The 23,994-nt window shown below is 40.3% G+C and overlaps 1 protein-coding gene across 5 annotated transcripts in view; it reads left to right on the forward strand.

Annotated features, from left to right (window-relative positions):
• znf407 (zinc finger protein 407) overlaps positions 1-23,994 on the forward strand; it is a 589,445-nt gene that overhangs the window by 23,248 nt on the left and 542,203 nt on the right. For 3 of the 5 annotated variants that reach the window (XR_011352118.1, XM_069920758.1, XM_069920762.1), the window contains one exon: positions 10,460-10,521. The exons of the other annotated variants lie outside the window; for them this stretch is intronic. The gene's annotated coding sequence lies outside the window, so the exon portion shown is untranslated. The remainder of the gene's footprint in view (positions 1-10,459; positions 10,522-23,994) is intronic. 5 annotated transcript variants of the gene reach the window in all.

Consider the following 23,994-nt stretch of genomic DNA (forward strand, 5'->3'; position numbering starts at 1 on the left):
CATGTAAAACAGCAATAATTACAGTAATACTAAAGCAAGGGAAAGATCCACTCGCACCAGCGTCATATAGACCAATATCTTTACTTAACACAGATTATAAGATAATAGCTAAACTATTAGCAAACAGATTAGCAGAGTATGTACCGAAAATGGTAAATCTAGACCAAACTGGATTTATGAAAAAAAGACGCACAACAGACAATATTTGTAAATTTATTAATTTAATTCATGCAGTAGAAGGGAGTAAAGTGCCAACAGTAGCAGTTGCTTTAGATGCAGAGAAGGCCTTTGACAGAGTAGAATGGAATTATTTATTCAAAGTATTGCAAAAATTCAGTTGACCAGAGAAGTATATTAATTGGATTAAAGCATTATATAAGGGACCATTGGCAAAAGTGACAGTAAATGGATATATATCAAAGCAATTTAACTTAAGCAGGTCAACACGGCAGGGATACCCACTATCACCTTTATTGTTTGCATTAGCTATAGAATCACTAGCAGAATTGATAAGAACAGAAAATAATATAAAAGGGATAAAAATAAAAGACAGGGAATATAAAATCAGTTTATTTGCGGATGATGTTATAGTATACTTAACAGAACCAGAACTATCAATAAAAGAATTATATAAGAAATTGAAGGAATATGGAGAAGTGTCGGGTTACAAGATTAACGTAAATAAAAGTGAAGCAATGCCTATGAATAATGCGGATTTCTCAAAATTTAAGAAGGAATCACCATTCAGATGGCAAATGCAAGCAATAAGATACCTAGGTATACAAATAAATAAAAATCTCGGCCAACTATATAAACTCAATTATTATCCACTAATGAAAAAATTACAGGACGATTTAGAGCATTGGAAAGATTTACCACTAACACTAATTGGAAGGATAAACTGTATTAAAATGAACATTTTTCCAAGGATATTATACCTATTTCAGGCATTGCCAATACACTTGACAGAGAAATTCTTCAAGGAGTTAAAGAAAATAATAAGGAAATTTTTATGGAAAGGGGGGAAACCGAGGATAGCACTAGATAAATTAACAGAATGGTATAAACAAGGAGGCTTACAACTGCCAAACTTTAAAAATTATTATAGAGCTGCACAATTAAGATACCTATCAGATTTTTATCAAACAAGGGAAAAGCCAGATTGGACTAGATTAGAATTAGATAAAATAGGGGAAAAGATACCTGAACACATATTATATAAATGGGATGAAAAATTGGTACAACATTGAAGTTCTCCAGTATTATATCATCTACTCAATATTTGGAAGAAGGTTCATGTAGAAAGAAATAAAACAAATTATCAATTACCAAAACTAATATTGACGCAAAATAAGTTACTCCCTTTTACAATAGATAACCTTTCCTTTAGAGAATGGGAAAAAAAAGGGATCAAAAGAATAGAAAATTGTTTTTCAGGAAATAGATTATTTTCCTTTGAACAAATGAAAGATAAATACAATATAACTCAAGATACAGTGCTGGCATATTACCAATTGAGATCCTACTTGAAGGACAAATTAGGAAGCAGTCTGAGTTTACCAGAGGGAAGTAACTTTGAATATGTGATTACAGATACAATGATAATCAAAAGATTTATAACAAATATGTATATTAAACTGCAAGAAAAGGAGAATGAGGAAACAAATGGTAAAACTAAACAAAAATGGGAACAAGATTTAAATATAAAGATAAAAAAGGAAACATGGGAGAAGTTATGTTCTGGAACGATGAGAAATACAATAAATACGAGGTTACGTATTATAAAATATAACTGGATACACAGGCTATACATTACACCTCAAAAGTTAAATAAATAGGACCCAACAGTATCTGATAGATGTTTTCGATGTAAAAAAGAAATGGGAACAACAATTCATGCAATCTGGACATGTGAGAAAGTAGAAAAATTTTGGGAAGATCTAAACCAAATATTAAATAAAATTACAGAAAACAATATACAATATACCAAAGAATCCAGAGATCTTCCCCCACCTTGACTCTTGAGAATCCCTGTCCATGACCTCATCATGTTGAGCTGGATCATTTTGAATGGCATTGAGAACTGCTGATCTATGTGCCAGGAGCACACACCACCCCAGTGCAAGGAGTGCACCCCGTTCTCTTGAAGGAGTATGAAGAGGACTCAACAGTCCGATAAGCCTAATTCCTCTCCAATGTTTTATGGTTTTTAATAACTGCCCATCAGCCATCTTCTGCCCCATCTGGTCTCAGGTAAAATAGATGGGGGAGAGCCAGTGGATGTGGTGTACCTGGACTTCCAAAAGGCCTTCGATAAGGTCCCGCATAAATGACTGGCTTTCAAAATCAAGGCTCATGGGATTGGGGGCAAAGTATTGATGTGGATTGAGAACTGGCTGGCAGGTAGAAGACAGAGAGTTGGGATAAATGGCTTGTTTTCTGAGTGGCAGGCGGTGACCAGTGGGGTACCACAGGGATCTGTACTGGGACCCCAGCTGTTCACAATTTACATTAATGATCTGGATGAGGGGATTGGATGTAATATCTCCAAATTTGCAGATGACACTAAGCTAGGAGGGGTTGTGTGCACGGAAGAGGGGATCTGGAAGCTCCAGTGTGATTTGGATAAATTGAGGGACTGGGCAGATACATGGCAAATGCACTACAATGTGGATAAATGTGAGGTTATCCACTTTGGTAATACAAACCGGAGGGCAGATTACTATTTGAATGGCAATAGATTAAGAGATGGGGAAGTGCAGAGAGACCTAGGGGTACTTGTACACTAGTCTCTGAAGGCGAGCATGCAGGTACAGCAGGCAGTTAAAAAGGCAAATGGTATGTTGGTCTTCATATCGAGGGTTTGAGTATAGGAACAAGGATACCTTACTGCAGCTGTACAGGGCCTTGGTGAGACCCCACCTGGAGTATTGTGTGCAGTTTTGGTCACCTTATCTAAGGAATGATGTTCTTGCAATGGAGGGAGTGCAGAGGCGATTCACCAGGCTGATATTGTGGGAGGAAGGTCATGCCAGGAATGACTTATGAGGAAAGATTGCGCAAATTGGGATTGTACTCCCTGGAGTTTAGAAGATGTCTCATAGAGACATATAAAATTCTGGCAGGACTGGACAGAATGGATGCATAACATAACATAATAATTACAGCAAGGAAACAGGCCATTAGGCCCTTCTAGTCCGCACCGAACCAAACACCCCTTTCTAGTCCCACCTCCCTGCACAATGCCCATAACCCTCCATCTTCTTCTCATCCATATACCTGTCCAACCTTTTCTTAAATAATACAATTGACTCCGCCGCCACTATTTCTCCCGGAAGCTCATTCCACACGGCTACCACTCTGAGTAAAGAAGTTCCCCCTCATGTTACCTCTAAACCTCTGCTCCTTAATTCTTAACTCATGTCCTCTTGTTTTAATCTTTCCTCCTCTTAACGGAAATAGTCTATCCACATCCACTCTGTCTATCCCTTTCATAATCTTAAATACTTCTATCAAATCCCCTCTCAATCTTCTACGCTCCAAAGAATAAAGACCTAATTTGTCCAATCTCTCCCTATACTCTAGATGCTTAAACCCAGGTAACATTCTGGTAAACCTTCTCTGCACTCTCTCCACTCTGTTTATATCCTTCCTATAATTAGGCGACCAGAACTGCACACAGAACTCCAAATTAGGCCGCACCAACGTCTTATACAATCTCAACATCACCTCCCAACTCCTATATTCCATGCAATGATTGATAAAGGCCAGCATACTAAAAGCCTTCTTCACCACCCTATTCACGTGACTTTCTACCTTCAGGGAACGATGTACCATTACTCCTAAATCTTTCTGCTCTTCTGTATTCATCAATGCTCTCCCATTTACCACGTATGTCCTATTCTGATTCTTCTTACTAAAATGAAGCACCTCACACTTATCAGCATTAAATTCCATCTGCCATTTTTCAGCCCACTTTTCTAAGCAGCCCAAATCCCTCTGCAATCCTTGAAAACCTTCTTCATTATCCACTATTCTACCTATCTTAGTATCGTCTGCATATTTACTAATCCAATTCACCACCCCATCATCTAGATCATTAATGTATATAACGAACAACAATGGGCCCAATACAGATCCTTGAGGTGCACCACTGGTCACCGGCCTCCAACCTGACAGACAATCATCCACTACCACTCTCTGGCCTCTCCCTTTCAGCCAATGTTCAATCCATTTGACTATCTCAAAATTTATACCTAAAGACTACACCTTCCTAAGTAACCTTCCATGTGGTACCTTATCGAAGGCCTTACTGAAGTCCATATAGACAACATCCACTGCGCTACCCTCATCCACATTCCTTGTCACCTCTTCAAAAAATTCAATCAGATTGGTCAAACATGACCTTCCTCCCACAAATCCATGTTGAGTGCTCCTGATCAGACCCTGTCTATCCAGATGTTTATAAGTACTATCTCTAAGAATTTTCTCCATTAATTTACCTACCACAGACGTCAAACTTACAGGCCAATAGTTGCCAGGCTTCCTCCTTGAACCCTTTTTAAGTAACGGAACCACATGCGCAATTCGCCAATCCTCCGGCACTATCCCCATATCTAATGACATTTGGAAAATTACCGCCAGAGCCTCTGCTATTTCCTCCTTCACTTCTCTCAATGTCCTGGGGAAGATCCCGTCTGGTCCCGGAGACTTATCCACCTTTATATTCTTCAAAAGCCTTAAAACTACACCTTTTGTAATCTCTATATTCCCCATATTTACCCAATTTGCTTTTTTTAAATCTCAGATCTCCCAATATCCTTCTTAGTGAATACCGAAGAAAAGAAACTGTTCAATATCTCCCCCATTTCTCTAGGCTCCACACACAGTTTTCCGCTCTGATTTTCTAAGGGACCAATTTTGTCTCTAGCTTTCCTCTTACCATTAACATATTTGTAGAACTCTTTTGGATTAGTTTTCACCCTGCTTGCCATAGTTTCCTCTTACCTTCTTTAAGCTTTCCTAATTCCTCTCTTAAGATTCCTCTTACATTCAATGTATCTTTCAAACATCTCCTTAACTCCATGCTTCTTATATCTAATATACGCCTCCCTTTTTCTTCGAACCAAGTTTCCAATATTCCTTGAAAACCACGGCTCTCTCAAACCTTTTGCCCCTCCTTTTAACCTAACAGGAACATAAAGCTTTTGCACTCTCAAAATCTGATCTTTAAAAGACTTCCATCTCTCTACTACATCCTGCCCATAAAACAAATTGTCCCAATGCACACCCTGCAAGCCCTTTCACATCTCCTCAAATCTAGCTTTTCCCCAATCAAAAACCTCAACCCTTGGCCCTGACTACTCTCTTTCCATAATGACATTGAAGCTGATGGCATTATGATCACTGGACCCGAAGTGCTCGCCAACACTAACCTCCGTCACTTGACCCATCCCATTTGCCAACAGTAGATCTAACACTGCTCCTTCTCTGGTCGGCACCTCTACATATTGTTGTAAAAAACTATCTTGCACACATTTCACAAACTCTAACCCATCCAGTCCTTTCACAGAATGTGTTTCCCAATCTATATGTGGAAAATTAAAATCTCCCATAATTACAACCCTGTGCTTATCACAAATATCTACTATCTCCCTACAGATTTGCTCCTCTAGGTCTCGGTCCCCTCCGGGTGGTCTATAATACACCCCTACAAGTGTAACCTCTCCTTTCCTACTCCTCAGTTCCACCCAAATAGCCTCCGTGGATGTGCCCTCTAATCTATCCTTCCTAGGCACCGCTGTAATATTTTCCCTGACAAGGAATGCAACCCCACCTCCTCTTGCCCCTCCGACTCTATCACATCTAAAACAACGAAACCCATGGATATTCAGTTGCCAATCACATCACTCCTGCAACCATGTCTTACTAATCGCTACCACATCATACTTCCAAGTATCAATACACACCTTCAGCTCATCCACCTTTTTTACAATACTCCTGGCATTAAAATATATGAATTGCAGAGATTTCCCAATTTTTAATCCCTGTTTTCCCTCATCTTTAATAACAACATTATTTACTTTTCCTGCCAATTGCCCTTCATCTTCTTCCAGAGCATTTCCCTTCTCTATCACCTGCCCATCCATATTCAAATACTTACTACAAACATGGGATGTTTCCAATGATGGGAAAATCCAGAACCCGGGGCCATGGTTTGAGGATAATAGGCAAACCATTTAGGACTGAGATGAGGAGGAATTCCTTTACCCAGAGGGTGGTGAATCTGTGGAATTCATTGCCACAGAGGGCAGTAGAGGCAGGTTCATGAAATATATTTAAGAGGGAATTAGATCTATTTCTTCAGTATAAGGGTATTAAAGGTTACGGAGAGAAGGCGGGGACGGGGTACTGAACTTTAAGATCAGCCATGATCTCGTTGAATGGCGGAGCAGGCTCGAAGGGTCGAATGACCTTCTCCTGCTCCTATCTTCTATGTTTCTATGTTTCATTAGCCATCTCACTCCCCACAGAATAGGAGTGGAAGTAAGTGATCCATGATTCTGAGGAATTGCTGTGTATCTGCATCTATTCTTTCAGTGGTAAAACTTTAAATATTTCAATTGCTTCAAGAGATCAATGGGGAAGAAAAATACTTGCTTCATTCAGTGAAAGTGTAACTCAGAAAAGCTTCACCCTCCTAACTCACTTAAATCTGTCATAAAGCAAAAATAAGGCGAAAATAAAATAAAATAAAATATATAAAAATCAATCTTGAGATTCTGTGGATCTTAAACATTGAATTACATCTTGTAATGTGGCTATTGTCATTATTAGAGAAATTGACAGATAGAAAAAGAAAGCTATGCAGTACAGTTCACTTCAGTGTTTTTTTTTAAACTTTATTTAAGATTTTATAACATGAATAACATATAGGATTACATAAAAAAAAATAAGAATAAAATAATAAAATTACAATACAATATCAGTAATCTAAATAAACTATACCCTCCCCAATAATTATTACACATTAATTCTTCAGTGTTTCTAAGGGAACCTAAAGAATGTGCTCCTTGTTCTGGAGAATAGTAAAACAAAACTTGGAATGAGCAAAAGTATATTCATCACATAAATAAGGCTGTCAGAGGGCACATAGTACTCAACTTCAATGGTGGAACAAGGGTCATATTTATACCTAAATGACAGCAAATTTCTTTCCCTGAAGAATATCACCGAGCAGGATGGGTTTTCACAACAATCCTGTCAACGGTACTGATGCTTGCTTGATATTTCAGTTTTAATTAACTGAAATTAAATGATAGAGCTGCAGTGGTTGGATTTGGACTTCCGTCCCGACATCAAATGGATCAAGTAGTAGTAACTAGTTTAACAACTTAATCACCATTTTACTGTATCCATGGAAAATACTCAAAACTAGAGGCAACTATACCATGTTAACTTACCATTCCAGCAATTTCTTGGTGTGCCAACCAAATAATTCCAAGGATTTTGTTTTCCTGGCTCATTCTGTGTATTGATAATTAAGAATCTGAAATATACTTTCACTCTCCTTTGTCATGGTCAGTAATGCTCAGATTAACCTCTTTATTAATTATTGGTTGCTATTTGTATGACAAAACCACTTCAGCTGTGTCTAATGGTCCACAGCCCAGGTTTCTCCAGGCTTTCCATCTTGGCTCACTCTTCTGACACATGAGATTGATCTTGGGATTCTTCCTTGCGTTATCTCCAGTTTCTGCATATCATACTCGTGCTTAAGCAGAAACTTTTTTTTTGTGTTCATGCAGTAGTTTGTCTGAAGTATGTAAGTTTTAACGTGATTTTTCCCCAATTTATGCTTCACTGTGTTGACTACATATAGTTTTGATCAGGTTGCCAGTTTAGTGGTTGCTTTAATGAGATTTGCTGGATTCTCAACTCCTTACACTTTATATTTGCTGTGGGATGCTGTTGAAAGGACAAAATTTGTTGTCTGTAACCAAGACCTGAGGCAGCTTCGTAACTGATGGTGCTGGAAAAATAAACAAGAACTTTTCTTTTTCTAGATTCTTTTCCTTTTGTCATGCTGTCTTTGCCTGTATATGGAAACAAATATGAGATTTAAAAAGGCTTTGACAAAAGACACAAGATATGTTCCAGTGCAGCTACTAGTGTAATGTAGGAAGCAACTAATTAATACCTTGATAATCTTTTTGTGCTGTTGGTTAAGAGTTAATTGCATCATTCATCAGAACTGTAGCAAGGAATCAATCTATTGTGTCCATGTTAGAGAACTCATTGAAGTCCAAATTTGTCCATTCATTCCTACTGCTGGACTTCTACAGGGCCCATTGGAGCAGACTTGTCTTGCTATACCAGGTCAGTCTAAGCACAGGATATGAGATGCTTTTAATTCTGAAGGGGATTGTCTGCTGTTTCAAGCCCAGAGGACCCCAAAACCCAGCAGCAATAGATATTCACCAAGACAAATGTTTACTTAAACAAAAGTTGCCTTTAATTATCTTTAAACATTAACAGGATCAAACTTTATCTTATCACTATTAACTTAACTAACCTAACTTAGCCCCCTTCTAATTCTAAGTGCAATTGTATGTAATGTGTGTGTAAGTTTAGAAAAGTTCTTTGATTCACGGTCCAACCTCACTTCTCATTCCTCCAAGTTTACTGGTTGCAGGCAACTCTTAAACTGTGCACAGAATTTAACATTTATGAAGTTCACCTGGCTTTGGTGCTTGAAAGGTAAATGGTTACCACTCAGGAAGGTTCTTGTCAGTTTTCAAAGAGAGATTTGTTGTTCTTGGACATAAACTGATTCCTTTTAATCAGCCACTTCAGTGTCTTGCCAAAGAAACTTGTCCCATCAGGGTTTTCCAGATGATAGCCTCTTTCTTTCAGGTCACCACAGAGTTCCTTTTTGTTTCACTTATTTCAAGTGAAACATTAGGCAGCCAGTCCTCTTGCATGAACCACAAGGACTTTGACCAGTCACAGCCTGTCTTCCAAATGGAGTTTTCCACGAGCTTTCCACCTTGTCTTGTTCCAGTCCCAGCTGCTGCTGCTGAACTGTAAAACTCCAGAACTGAATTCTTTCTCTTTCTCGCTGAGAAAATGCCTGTTTGACTCTCTCTGCTTGCAAAACCACATGACCTTCTTAGAACAGCAAGATGCACTCGCAGACATCCTGCGGCTCCGAACTACTCTTCCGATCTCTTTTATCTGTTGTTTTTCAAAGCAACAATCCATTAGTGAAGTCTCTTGGGCACTCCCCAAAGTTTTTGCAAAGGCCCCCAGGAGCCACCCTGTGTGGCTTAAGCAGAGCTTCAGTATTTTAAATGAGATCTGTTTTGAAGTGTTTTTATGTGACCTATACTAAGAAAAACCCGCCCCAATTTATCTCCCAAAAACATTCCTACATCCAATACAAACACAACATAATCTGTCACGTTACTTACAAAAAAAGGATGTCTCTTAGATTTGTATACTTGGCTTTATTTACAGTATTTTAATTGTGATTTGTGTTTTTAGTTTTCTTAATTTTAAACTTGTTCACTTCAATTTTAGCAATCTTGAAATGTCTCGACATTTGAGACAAATATCTCAAGAGAAAGAAAACTTGAAATAATTTTAAGGTTTCACAGTTGAATGATTGAAAGTTTATTTCTAGATATGAAGGTGGAAGTTTTTCTCTCTGCAGCTTCCCAGTTGCCCTAATCACATTTACACAAATTAAATATAATTGAGAACACTTCTGGCAAATCCTGCCTCCAACTTTGCTAACTGTGCATGGTAATATATAGTTGGGACCTCCTGTATGTTTCCTGACTGAGGCACAGTCACTATCTGGATTATAGTGCTAAGCTCTAGGATATGGAGTTTCCATATGATGTGGCCTTTGTGCTACACAGTTAAGTGTGGATAATAGAGGGGGTGGGGGGGGGGTTTAAATTCTGGTGAGCAGTCTTCAATCTGGCTTGACATTTTATGTTAATGTGCAACAAGTTGCACAAATACAGGAGAAAGGTCAACTTCAGTATTCAGTGTCTTATGAACTTTTAATGAGTAACTTTTGTCAATGCTCTAAGAGTAAACTTTGTGCTTCATTAAATTCTTCCTTTAATAGCCCCCTGAGTAGAGTGAACCTGTACTCTCCAGATTTTATAATAATGAAAGATGATCTTGTTGAAAAATTTTAATGGGCCTTGAAAGGGTAGCTGCACAAATTCTGTTCCCTGGCCAAGTGTTTGGGACCAGGGGTGCAGTTTCAAAATAGCTGGTTGGTTATTCAGGAAAAGTAGGAGATTTCTTCACTTGGAAGGTAGTGAATTTTTGGAAATGTCTGATGAAAAGGGCTGTGAAGTGTTAGTCGCTGGGTGGATTTAAGGCAGAAATTATTAGTCTTGTGGACATTTGGGTAATTGAAGATTATTGGTTTATACAGGCAGGTGTTACTAAGGTGAAGATCAGCCATAATCTTTTCAAACAACAGAGCATGGGCAAAGGGTGAGTGGCTTATTTCTGCTTTTTTTTTTGTTCTTCAGACTCTTCAAGCAAAAATGTTAATCTATGTTTTGTGACTTCCAAAGAGACCCTATTAAAGGGATTCAATGGCACTATGTGAGGATGAACAGTAGATTCTCGCAATAATCTGGTCAACCTTCCTCAGTATTATTAAATTAGTTTGGGTATGAAATTAGTCTTTGGTCTCCCGTGTTGGACGAGCATGAGCATCAGATGCAGGTTGGACCTGGCTCTGGCATGTTCTGTTTCATTGACAGAACCAACTGTACAGATTTAAGCCATGGCTTCCATGAGCTTGCTGAGAATAAATTAGGTGTTGAGTTTTCCTACATTACAACAGTAACTACCATGCTCAGGAACATCCTGAGAACATGTGTGGCATTAACTTCATCTGACTTGGTCAAGAGTGCTACTTTATGACTCATGGGGACTCAAGTGGTGATAAGTATGTCTTCTGTCTTTCTTTACTCATGGAATTATCAATGAATTGTCAATTAATTGATGCACAAAACATAAATCTAACTAACACTTTATATAAAATTAGCAACAATAGTTTAAGCATCCACATGTTGAATTTGACCAGTTTCTAGCCACTGAGTTTTGAGTGTGAAGATGTTGATGTTATGAGGTCAGTCTGCCTCATCCTTATTATCCCTTGACTCCCTGAAATGGGTCATTTTTCTTGTGAATTCCATCTGAATTAACACCTGATAAGTGGGAAAACTGTCCAATTTAAACAAGTGCAAAATATTGGCAGTCAGCTTTATGTGAATCCATAACTTCAAGCTTAATGTTGAGGACTCAACATTTTTTTTGAAAATTTTGTTTTTCATTTGCATCAATGCAGTCATATAATTCTTCATCAAAAACAATAAAACTGATACAAAATTATGTATATTTTTTTCTTTTTATCCCCCTCCCCTCCCCAAAAGAAAAAGAGAAAAAAAAAACACCTGAATTTATTTATCATTCACTATTCATATATTCCTAACATATTATTCTACCCTATACATATTAATTGGGAGGAGTGGATGTTATGGACGATGTGGACGGACTCTTAATGATGAAATGCATGTATGGTTTCCAAATCATATAAAAATTCTTGGGTTGATTCCTTAAATTATGTAATCTTTTCCAATGGTATACAATTTTGAATTTCCATATGCCATCTATACAACCTTTAAAATTATCTGATTTCCATGTTACTGCATACATTAACGTGCCACTGCTATTGTTATACTCAAACATTTTTGTTGATATTTGTCTAACTTCAATTTAGTATCACACTGTCATATAAATCACCAAGCAAAAATATTCTGCATCTTTTGGTATCTGTATCTTCATAATTTGTCCCAATAATCAAGTCTTCCCAAAATTTTCCCACTTTTTCACAAGACCAACTGCATGTAATAAGGTTCCTGTTTCTTAGTTACATCTGAAACATTTGTCAGAACAATATGAATTAAGTCCATGCAAGTTGTACGGAGTGTAGTATAATTGGTGTAAAAAAAAATTATATGGTACCATTTGATATCTAACATTAATTGTATTGGTTACACTCTCCTGGCATAATCTTGACCAGGCCTCATCATGAATTTGTATATTTAAATCTTTTTCCCATCTTTTTGGGACTCTCAACATTTTAAGTTACTTCTCTTATCCAGGCAAGAACTTGCGCTGGATTCCTACAGTATAAAGTGTGCTAGAAAATGTAATTTCGGTATTCATGGTTGGTGAAGTGGTTAGCGCAACACCTTTACAGACCAGCAATTGGGACCGGGGTTCGAATCCTGTGCTGTCTTCAAGAAATTTGTGCATTCTTCCTGTGTCTGCATGAGTTTTCCCTGGGGGCTAACAGACTGGAGGTATAGGTCAATTGGGTGTAATTGGGTAACATAGGCTCATGGGTCGAAATAGCGTGGTACTTTGCTTTATGTCTAAATTTAAAAAAAAATAATTCAAATATGGATTGATGAGAAGTTGTGACATTAGGAATTAAGAAAAAAAGTAATTGAATGTTTACGTTAACAAAACTGCTGAAATTGTCCCACAATTGATGCGTTAACCAAGCAACTTAAACTTAAATGAGTAACACTGCTTGGTTAATCCTTTGCAAACAAAAATGAACTGGAGGGACTCAGCAGGTCAGGCAGCATTCAGGGAGCGTGCTTATTTGGGTTAATCTTTTGCACATCTATTTGTGTGTGTGTGTGTGTGTGTGTGTGTGTGTGTGTGTGTGTGTGTGTGTGTGTGTGTGTGTGTGTGTGTGTGTGTGTGTGTGTGTGTGTGTGTGTGTGTGTGTGTGGATTAGATTAAACTAAATACAAGATGATATTGTTTTGACTCCAGCCGTTAAACTCCTAGATGCCTCATTCTAAGAATCTCAACTTGATTTTTTAACTAGGTACATGCTCTGGCATTAACATGAGCTTTTCAGTTCATTATGTTCTGATGATGCTGTAGAAGCCAGTGTAGATCAAAATATTCTCTCTATAAAGTTCCTCTCACTCATTTCAGTCCATCAGCATTTCATCCCATCATCTTCTTCATGTGTATATGCAGCTTCAAGCAGTGAAGGACAAAAGTCTGCAGATATCGTGGTTGAAATAAAAACACAATGCTGGAGAAACTCAGCAGGTCAAACAGTGTCCTTTACACAAAAAAAATAAAGATACATGACCAACATTTCGGACTTGAGCCCTTCATCAAGCTCCAACCTGAAATGTTGGTTATGTATCTTTATCTTTTTTAGATAAAGGACATTGTTTGACCAGCTGAGTTTCTCCAGCATTTTGTTTTTACTTTATGTTGATTTCATTGTTGCCATTTTCCTCGACCAACCCTCATTGAGTTTAGAAGATGACTGAGGAGGTAATGTTATGTTAAATAATTTTATTTACAGCTCCTTATTGTGTGTTGGTGGCATAGAGTTTTATAGCTTGGAAACAGGCCCCATGGCTGAAGTCAGGAACTGCCCCTGCCTCTACCACTTCCTCAGGCAGTTAATTTCAGACAGGCACCATCTTCTGAATGGAAAATATTGCCCCACAGCTTCCTTTTAAATTACCACCCTCCCATCTTAAATCTAAACCCTCTAGTTTTAGACTCCAAATGAGAACACTTTTTTTAAAAAACACAGAAATCCCGTGATATTGCTGTCAAGAAGATCCGACATTAAGCTGGTTTTGGTTGTTTACACTGAACTGTACAAAGCTGGCATAATGCCGGGTCAGTGTGCCTTTTTACACAGCAGGCCTGCATTGCAGGAGCAGAAGAGGTGGGACGTGTTGAGAAAGTGTCAGGTTTGAGAGAGGAGTCTGAACACAAGGATTTGCAATCCAACTTGATTTTTATTAACACACAACAATTAATAGAAGAGCGTGGGAAAATTGTAGCGGGAATAAAACATACAGTGCACAATTTATAAAAGAGCGTGGGGAAAATATGCACATAATTTAAAATATACACCCATAATTTATAAAATATGTGCACAATTAATAAGAGTGTGGGAAAATCTACTACAAGTATTGATCGAAAGCAGTGGTTTTCAAACATTTTCTTTCCAGTCACATATGTTATGAGCCCAAAGGACCACAAAACCCTGTAGCAAGACATTCACCAAGTATTAAGCAAAAGTTGTTTTTAATTATCTTTAAACATGAAAACAGAATCAAACCAACTTATCTCTATTAACTAACCCAAATTAACCCCCTTCTAATTCTAAGTGCACGTGTATGATGTGTGTAAATTTAAGAAAAGTTCTTTTGGTTCACAGTTCAATCTCACTTCTTATTCTTCCAAGTTCACTGGTTGCAGGCAATTCTTGTACTGTGCACAGAATTTAGCATGTATAAAGTTCACCAGGCTTTGGTGCTCGAAAAGTAAGTGTTTACCGCTCAGGAAGGTTCTTGTAGGGTTTGCAGAGAGAGATTTGTATTTCCAGGATTTTCACAACTGAGGTACCACCATGAGTCACCTCAATGTTTCGCTGATGAAACTTGCTCCATCAGAGTTCTCCAGATGATAACCTCTTTCTTTCAGGCTACCACACAGTTCTTTTCTTTTCCACTTATTCCAAGGGAAACCTCAGACAGATAGCACCTCCAACCATCTGCCACTCTGGAGCTTTCTGTTTCCAACAAGCTTACCCTGGTTTGTTTCTGTTTCCAACAAGCTTACCCTGGTTTGTTTCAGCTGTGACTGTTCTGTCTCTTTCAGTGTCACACACACACACTGGCTGAGAGAGCTTGTTGAGCTTCTCTCTCTCCCCTCTCTCTCCCCTCTCTCTCTCCCCTCTCCCCTCTCCCCTCTCCCCTCTCCCCTCTCCCCTCTCCCCTCTCCCCCTCTCCCTCTCCCTCTCCCTCTCCCTCTCCCTCTCCCGCGCTCTCGCTCGCTCTGTCTCTCTCTTCCCCACCCCCCCACAATTGAGACTGCTAGAAATCCCATGTGACTCTCACTTGCAAAAAAAAACCCCATCTTTGTCAGCAAACAACAGGAGTTATTCTACTTGGTCAAGCTGTTGTCTTAGGTAAGCAAAACACAGGAGTGACCTTTCTGTGAGCACTTTGTAGAAAGATCAGAAACCTTGTAGTTATTCAATCAGCCAGCCTGTCTCCAATGCAAACAATGGTCTATTCATTTCATGACATCATTTCAATTAGCACCTACTTGTGAAATGTACATAACATTCTCCATAGGTTCTGCAATGTTACTGAATATAAATTCTTCAGTATTTCTAATAAGATCTGCTTTAAAATGTGGTTATGTATGTAACCTACTCTAATTTTACCAAATTCTCCCAAATATATATTCCATTACACATATCACCTTGAGTAATCCCTATGCCAAAGATGCTCTGTGATTAGTAAGGGATTACTTAAGGTGGTATATAAGCGTGAAGCAAGGCTGCGTTCTCGCACCAACCCTCTTTTCAATCTTCTTCAGCATGATGCTGAAACAAGCCATGAAAGACCTCAACAATGAAGACGCTGTTTACATCCGGTACCGCACGGATGGCAGTCTCTTCAAACTGAGGCTCCTGCAAGCTCACACCAAGACACAAGAGCAACTTGTCCGTGAACTACTCTTTGCAGACGATGCCGCTTTAGTTGCCCATTCAGAGCCAACTCTTCAGCGCTTGACGTCCTGTTTTGCGGAAACTGCCAAAATGTTTGGCCTGGAAGTCAGCCTGAAGAAAACTGAGGTCCTCCATCAGCCAGCTCCCCACCATGACTACCAGTCCCCCCACATCTCCATCGGGCACATTGAACTCAAAACAGTCAACCAGTTTACCTATCTCGGCTGCACAATTTCATCGGATGCAAGGATCGACAACGAGATAGACAACAGACTCGCCAAGGCAAATAGCATCTTTGGAAAACTACACAAAAGAGTCTGGAAAAACAACCAACTGAAAAACCTCACAAAGATTAGCATATACAGAGCCATTGTCATACCCACACTCCTGTTTGGCTCCGAATCATGGGTCCTCTACCGGCATCACCCTAGAATGCTTCCACCAGCGTTGTCTCCACTCCATCCTCAACATTCATTGGAGCGACTTCATCACCAAGATCGAAGTACTCGAGATGCCGACAGCATCGAATCCACGCTGCTGAAGATCCAACTGCGCTGGGTAGGTCAAGTCTCCAGAATGGAGGACCATCGCCTTCCCAAGATCGTGTTATATGGCGAGCTCTCCACTGGCCTCCGTGACAGAGGTACACCAAAGAAGAGGTACAAGGACTGCCTAAAGAAATCTCTTGGTGCCTGCCACATTGACCACCACCAGTGGACTGATATCGCCGCAAACCGTGCATCTTGGCGCCTCACAGTTCGGCAGGCAGCAACCTCCTTTGAAGAAGACCGCAGAGCCCACCTCACTGACAAAAGACAAAGGAGGAAAAACCCAACACCCAACCCCAACCAACCAATTTTCCCTTGTAACCGCTGCAACCGTGTCTGCCTGTCCCACATCGGACATGTCAGCCACAAACGAGCCTGCAGCTGACGTGGACATTACCCCTCCATAAATCTTCGTCTAAAGAAAAAAAAGAAAAGAAAAAGAAATATGAGTGGGGGGAAAACAAGTTGAGAACCACTGCTTTACACCCAATTGTTACTGAAATGTTTAGCTTGAGAAAAATTGTCCGTGGCCCATTTTGTTTTGAGTTACGAAACCATGCCAATAATGCATGCCACCTTATGTAATCCCTAACTAATCACTGCTATCTATCATTGGGACTGGTGACATATAAAGAAAGAGAACATTGGTGGCTTCAGACTGTTCAAACTGAGGACAAACCCACAGACCAGCTTGTTCACAGCATAAGGTGACTAGAGACACCTATGGGCAGCTGAGAGCAGGACAGTGGGATCAGTGTGGGGTCTTTTATTACAGGGCCACTCCCTAACACTAATCTCTCCCTTAATATCTGAAGGTCTGTCAGTGACTCTTGAATACATCAGTAACTGAACGTACACCCTCCGAAAGAGTTCCAGATTTAGTACCCTTTGATCCATACATTTTATCTTCTTCGTGAATGACCTTGCCCTATTTTGAAAGATCGACAGCCACCCCACATCTGTCCTGTCAAAACCATAAATTATGTACTTATAAATTAAATCATCTCTCATTCTCCTCCCAGCAACACATCAGTGGTTCACCCACCTACCAAAACAGTGAGTCTCGTCAAGGATGCATCACTATTTCACACCAGCTCATTTCATCTTCAGCCTTTTCATCTCCAGCTCATTTCAGACTTCTTCATTTATGGGAACATGCATAGACATCCAAGATGGACTCAACCCAAAGCGCCTGCCGGTCAGGTATTCTCGAGTGAAATACTCGTTGTCAGCCAAATCGACTTTTGTCTTTTATGTTTGCTGTATAATTGGAAGACTACACAAAAGAGTCTGGAAAAACAACCAACTGAAAAACCTCACAAAGATAAGCGTATACAGAGCCGTTGTCATACCCACACTCCTGTTCGGCTCCGAATCATGGGTCCTCTACCGGCATCACCTATGGCTCCTAGAACGCTTCCACCAGCGTTGTCTCCGCTCCATCCTCAACATCCATTGGAGCGCTTTCATCCCTAACGTCGAAGTACTCGAGATGGCAGAGGTCGACAGCATTGAGTCCACGCTGCTGAAGATCCAGCTGCGCTGGGTGGGTCACGTCTCCAGAATGGAGGACCATCGCCTTCCCAAGATCGTGTTATATGGCGAGCTCTCCACTGGCCACCGTGACAGAGGTGCACCAAAGAAAAGGTACAAGGACTGCCTAAAGAAATCTCTTGGTGCCTGCCACATTGACCACCGCCAGTGGGCTGATATCGCCTCAAACCGTGCATCTTGGCGCCTCACAGTTCGGCGGGCAGCAACCTCCTTTGAAGAAGACTGCAGAGCCCACCTCACTGACAAAAGGCAAAGGAGGAAAAACCCAACACCCAACCCCAACCAACCAATTTTCCCCTGCAGCCGCTGCAACCGTGTCTGCCTGTCCCGCATCGGACTTGTCAGCCACAAACGAGCCTGCAGCTGACGTGGACTTTTACCCCCTCCATAAATCTTCATCCGCGAAGCCAAGCCAAAGATAATTGCAGCTCAATCTGGCAGATGTAGTGTCAAATCAGTGATGTACTGGGAATGATACCTTGATGGCTTAGTGATGGATCCAGCTACACGTGATTACCCTTACCCCTCTCCATGAGTGGCCCACAGCAACAGAGAGCAGACAGTGGGCCGCTGGGAGAGAGAGGACAGCAGTATTATTAAAAAGATTCTTGCTGTGGTCCTACTTGCATGTTTTGACCAAGTTTTAAATGCTTACTGGTAAAGACACTTTATTTAAAAAAAAACAGTACACAAACGCATCCATTCCCATCATGGTGCCGAAACGCTGGATCACCCTTTTTACGCAGGTGGCATTTTGGCCCTGTTACTACCTCTACTTTGGGGAAAAAAGCTGGGACTGGAATGACCTTCCAATCCATGTTCGTGGTTTTTACACAGCAGGTGTAGCATTTATATATTAAAAAATGCAGCAGAATCCTGGAACGAATTGGCAGTGCTTTTTTAAAAAAAAAACCTATGTGACTATTCACCTTTTCTGTGTCCTCATGATTTAGAACAACTCTATAATGTCACCCCTTTGCTTCCTATGTTCTGGGGATAAAAGCACAGCTTATCCAGCTTCTTCTGACATAAGCCCTTCATTCCCGAAAATATCCTCCAAATCATTTTTGCATCTTACCAATTTAAAGGCATCAGTTCGGCAGTATTGCATATGAGGCCTCACTAACATCTTGTACAGCTGTAACAAAAAGTCCCAACTCCTGTACTCAATATCCTAACATATAACCATTTACGGAGCAGAAACAGGCCATGTTGGCCTTTCGAGTCCGCACCGGTTCACTGATTTTGTGTGCCCTCTTCAGGCATTGGTCCCGGTAGATCTTCATTCAATAACGATGGGCGAATTCAATGCAGGTGGAATTAGGTAATAGCAAAACTATGAGCAAACAGATTGGCTGTCTGTGTACCAAAAATAGTAAAACTTGACGAAACTGGATTTATTAAAAAAAGACAAACAATGGACAATATCTCTAAGTTCATTGACTTAATCCATGCAGTACAAGGAAAGAAGACTCCAACAGTGGTTTTGTGGCAGATCTATGCCTCTCATACACCTCAATTAACATAGAACACTACAGCAAAGTACAGGCACTTTGGCCCATGATGTTGCACTGACCTACACATTTCCCTTAAAAAATACTAGACCATCTCTACCCCGCAATCCTCCTCCTCTCTTCCATCCAGATGCCTGTCCATGAGTCTCTCAAATGCCCCAATGTTCCAGCCTCCACCACCACTCCCTGCAAGGCACCCCAGGCCCCCACAACTCTCAGTGCAAAAACACCTATCCTTGATGTCTCCACTACTCCCTTCACTTTGTACACACGTACTCCAATGCTCGCCACTCCCGCCCTGGGAAACAGGCGCTGGCTGTCCACCCTATCTATAGAATCTTGTAAACTTCTGTTAAATCTTCTCTCATCCTTCCACACTCCTAGAGAAAAGTCCCAGCTCCGCTAACCTTGCCTCTTAAGACTTATTTTCCAATCCAGGCAACATCCTGGTAAATCTCCTCTGCACCCTCTCCAGAACTTGCATATCCTTCCTTTAATGAGGTGACCAGAACTGAACACAATACCCCAAGTGTGGTCTTACCAAAGATTTGTAGAGTTGCAACATGATCTTAAACTCAATCCCCATATTAATGAAGCCCAGCATCCCATAGGCTTTCTTTACTATCCTATCAATCTGTGCGGTGACCTTGAGGGTTGTAAGGATTTGGACTCCAAAGGTCCCTCTGTTCATCCACACTCTTAAGTAAGTGACCATTAACCCTGTACTCAGCCTTCTGGTTTGTCCTTCCAAAATGCATCACCTCACACTGATCCGGATTGAACTCCTTCTACCCCTTCTCCACCAACTCTACATCCAGTCCATAATCCTCTTGTAACCATAAACAACCTTCAGCTCAATCCACAAATCCTTCAACCTCCGAGTTATCCATCCTTCTGCCTCTTCATCCAGGTCACCTATATATTAAAAAAAATCACAAAGTGCAGGGTCCCAGAACAGATCTTTCCGGAACTCCACTAGTCACTGATCTCCAGGCAGAATATTTCCCTTCCACTACTACTCTCTGCTTTCTTCCTGCAAGCTCATTTTTTATCCACACTGCCAAGGTTCCATGGATCCATGTCTCATGACTTTCTGAACAAAGGGGACCTTGTCAAATGCCTTACAAAAATTCATATAGACTACTTTTTACAGCCCTACCTTCATCAATTTCTTTTGTTACCTCCCAAAAAACTTGAGGCATGACTTTCCCTTCACAAAGCCTTGCTGACTGAGTAGGCTATACTTCTCCAAATGCTCATGTCCTCATTAAGAATCCTCTCCAATAGTTTGCATACTACTGATGTAATTAAGTGACCTTATCTTCCATTCCAGTCCTAGATGGTTGAACCTTTCCTCATAGGATTATATTCTCCAATCCAGACAATATTCTGGTATATCTCCTCTGCACCCCATCTAAAAACTTCCACATTCTACCTATATAGCAAATCAAACAGAAATGGACATAATACTCTAAGTGTGGCCTGACCAGAGTTTTATTGATCTGTAGCATTACCTCAGAGCTCTTGAACTTAATCTCTTGACCAATGAAGGACAGTACACCATACACACCGTTAATTACTTTCCACAGTACCATGGACACCAAGATCCCTCTGCACCTCCACGCTATTAAGAATCCTGCCATCAACCACGCACTCCACCTTTGACCTTTCAAAGACCCACTTCAAACTTACCCAGATAGTATTCCATCTGCCACTTCACTCAATACTGTGAATGAGGCATTTTGCACACTTGCCTTCACCATCCTGTCTACCTGTGTCATTGCTTTCAAGGAACTATGGTATCCGCACCTCTCGGTCAATCTGTTAGAAAACACTCTCCAAGGCCCTACCATGAGTATATTTTTTTTGTATTGCATTTAAGAGTGTGTAGAAATATTGTAGCCGAGCTGTTGAGATGGAGGTGAGGGATGGTTGGCGAGTGAGGACTGAGAGTAGTATCTACTATGCAATGAACAGATGTTCAGCAGACAATGAAGAATGGGAGAGGAAATAAATTTCATCTGTTTTGTTAAATTCAGTTTTTCTTTGGCTCACTATGACTTCCAAAGCTATTCCTAAAAGAATCCCGGAGAAAGGTCCTGTCCCAAAACATTTGTTTTTTATTTATATCTATGGATGCTGGCTGACCTGTTGAGTCCATCCAGCCTCTCTTTATTGTTCCAAAATAATTCAATGGATGAAGTGATCTGGAAGGTCCAGAACACCATTGTGCCAGGAAAAATCCATTTATAACCATATGCAGCACTGAACAGACCAGTTTGGCCCTACTAGTCCATGCCGGAACAAATCCCCACCCTCCTAGTCCCACTGACCAGCACCTGGTCCATACCCCTCCAATCCTCTCCCCTCCATGTAATTGTCCAGTCTTTCCTTAAATGTAAATAACGTCCTTGCTTCAACCACCTCTGCCGGAAGCTTATTCCACATCCCAACCACCCTTTGCGTGAAGAAATTTCCCTTCATGTTCTCCTTATAATTTTTCCCCTGCAATCTCAAACGATGGCCTCTGGTTTGAATATCCCCCACTTTTAATTGAAAAAGCCGATCCACGTTGACTCTCTCTGTCCCTTTTAAAATTTTGAACACCTCCATCAAATCCCCCTTCAATCTTTACGCTCTAGAGAAAAAAACCCCAGGCTGCTCAACCTTTCTCTGTAACTCAAACCCTGACATCCTGTCAACATTCTCGTGAACTTTCTCTGCACTCTCTCTATTTTGTTTATATCCTTCCTATAATTTGGTGACCAAAACTGCACACAGTATTCCAAACTTGGCCTCACTAGTGCTTTGTATAATTTCATCATAACATCCCAACACTTGAATTCAATACTCCTATTTATGAAGGCCAACATTCCAAATGCCTTCTTCACCACTCTATCTACCTGAGTATCAACTTTGAGGGTACTATTTACCATAACTCCTAAATCCCTTTGTTGCTCTGCACTCCTCAATTGTCTACCATTCAATATATATGACCTATTTAGATTTGCCTTTCCAAAATGCAACACTTCACACTTATCCATATTAAATTCCATCAGCCATTTCTCAGCCTACTCTAGCTTTCCTATATCTCTTTTTAAGCTACGGTAATCTTCCTCACTGTCCACAATACCACCAATCTTTGTATCATCTGCAAACTTACTGATCCAATTCACCACCCCTTCTTCCAGATCGTTAATATATATAACAAACAACAGTGGACCCAGGACCGATCCCTGAGGAACTCCACTAGTCACTGGCCTCCAATTTGACAAACAAATTTCTACCAGTACTCTCTGACACCTCCCATCCAACCATTGCTGAATCCATTTCACTACCTCCTTATTTATACCAAATACCTCCACCTTTTTTCCTAACCTCCTGTGGGGAACTTTGTCAAAAGCTTTACTAAAGTCTAATTAGACAACATCCACAGTCTTCCCTTCATCAATCTTTTTTGTAACCCCCTCGAAAAACTCTATGTTAAGCATGATCTTCCCCTGACAAAACCATGCTGACTACTACCTATCAATCCCTGTTCTTCCAAATATTTGTAAATGCCATCCCTCAGAACACTTTCCATCAACTTACCCACCACAGACGTCAGACTCACAGGTCTATAATTTCCAGGCTTACATTTAGACCCTTAAACAGCGGAACAACATGAGCCACCCTCCAATCCTCTGGCACTACCCCCGTGACATCCTAAATATCTCTGTTAATGGCCCCACTATCTGTACACTAGTCTCCCTGAGTGTCCTTGGGAAATACATTGTCCACCTTTATCTTTTTTAACACTGCCATCTCTACCTCCTCGGTTATCCTTATATGATTCATGACCTCCCCACTATTTTTCTTTACTTCAACTGGTACAATAATTTTTTTCCCTAGTGAATACCGAGGAAAATAAATCATTTAAAATTTCCCCCATCTCCTCTGACTTTTCACATAGCCTACCCTCGCTATCTACAAGGGGTCCAATTTTATCCCTCATTAATCTTTTACTTTTAATGTACCTATAGAAACCCTTTGGATTTATTCTTGCTCTGCCTGCCAAATCCTCTTTGTGCCTCTTTTTGGCCTTTCTAATTTCTTTCTTAAGATTTTTTTCTACTCTCTTTGTAGTTCTCTTTCAATTTCTCATCACCCTGCTCTTTCTACCTCTTGTACACCTCCCTCTTTCTCCTAACCAAATTTCTAATATTCCTCAAAAACCAAGGCTCCCTATGACTTCCAGCCTTTCCTTTGATCCTCACTGTGACATATCTACTCTGTACTCTCATTTACATCCTTTCCTGAAAAAAATCATGTCCCACTCAATACTCCCCAAATTCTTATTCCTTCGTAATTTGCTTTTCTCCAATCCAGAACCTCAACTTTAGGCCCTTCTTTGCTCTTTCCTAAAACTACCCTAAAACTAATAGAGTTGTGATCACTAGACCCAATTTGTTCTCCACCATTAACCTCAGACACCTGACCTATCTCGTTCCCTAACAGGAGATCCAGAATTACACCGTCCCAAGTTGGTTCCTCTATGTATTGATTAAGAAAACTACCTTGCACACATTTGACAAACTCTAGCTCATCCAGCCCTCTTGCTGTATGGGTATCCCAATCAATGTGAGGGAAGTTAAAATCTCCCATGATCACTACCTTATGTTTATTACACATATATGCTATCTCCTTACAAATTTGTTCTTCCAATTTTCTTGGCCCATTTGGTGGTCTATAATACACTCCTATGAGTGCCCTCATGCCTCCT

Source organism: Narcine bancroftii, chromosome 2, assembly GCF_036971445.1.
Source record: "Narcine bancroftii isolate sNarBan1 chromosome 2, sNarBan1.hap1, whole genome shotgun sequence".
In the NCBI taxonomy this organism is placed as follows: domain Eukaryota; kingdom Metazoa; phylum Chordata; class Chondrichthyes; order Torpediniformes; family Narcinidae; genus Narcine; species Narcine bancroftii.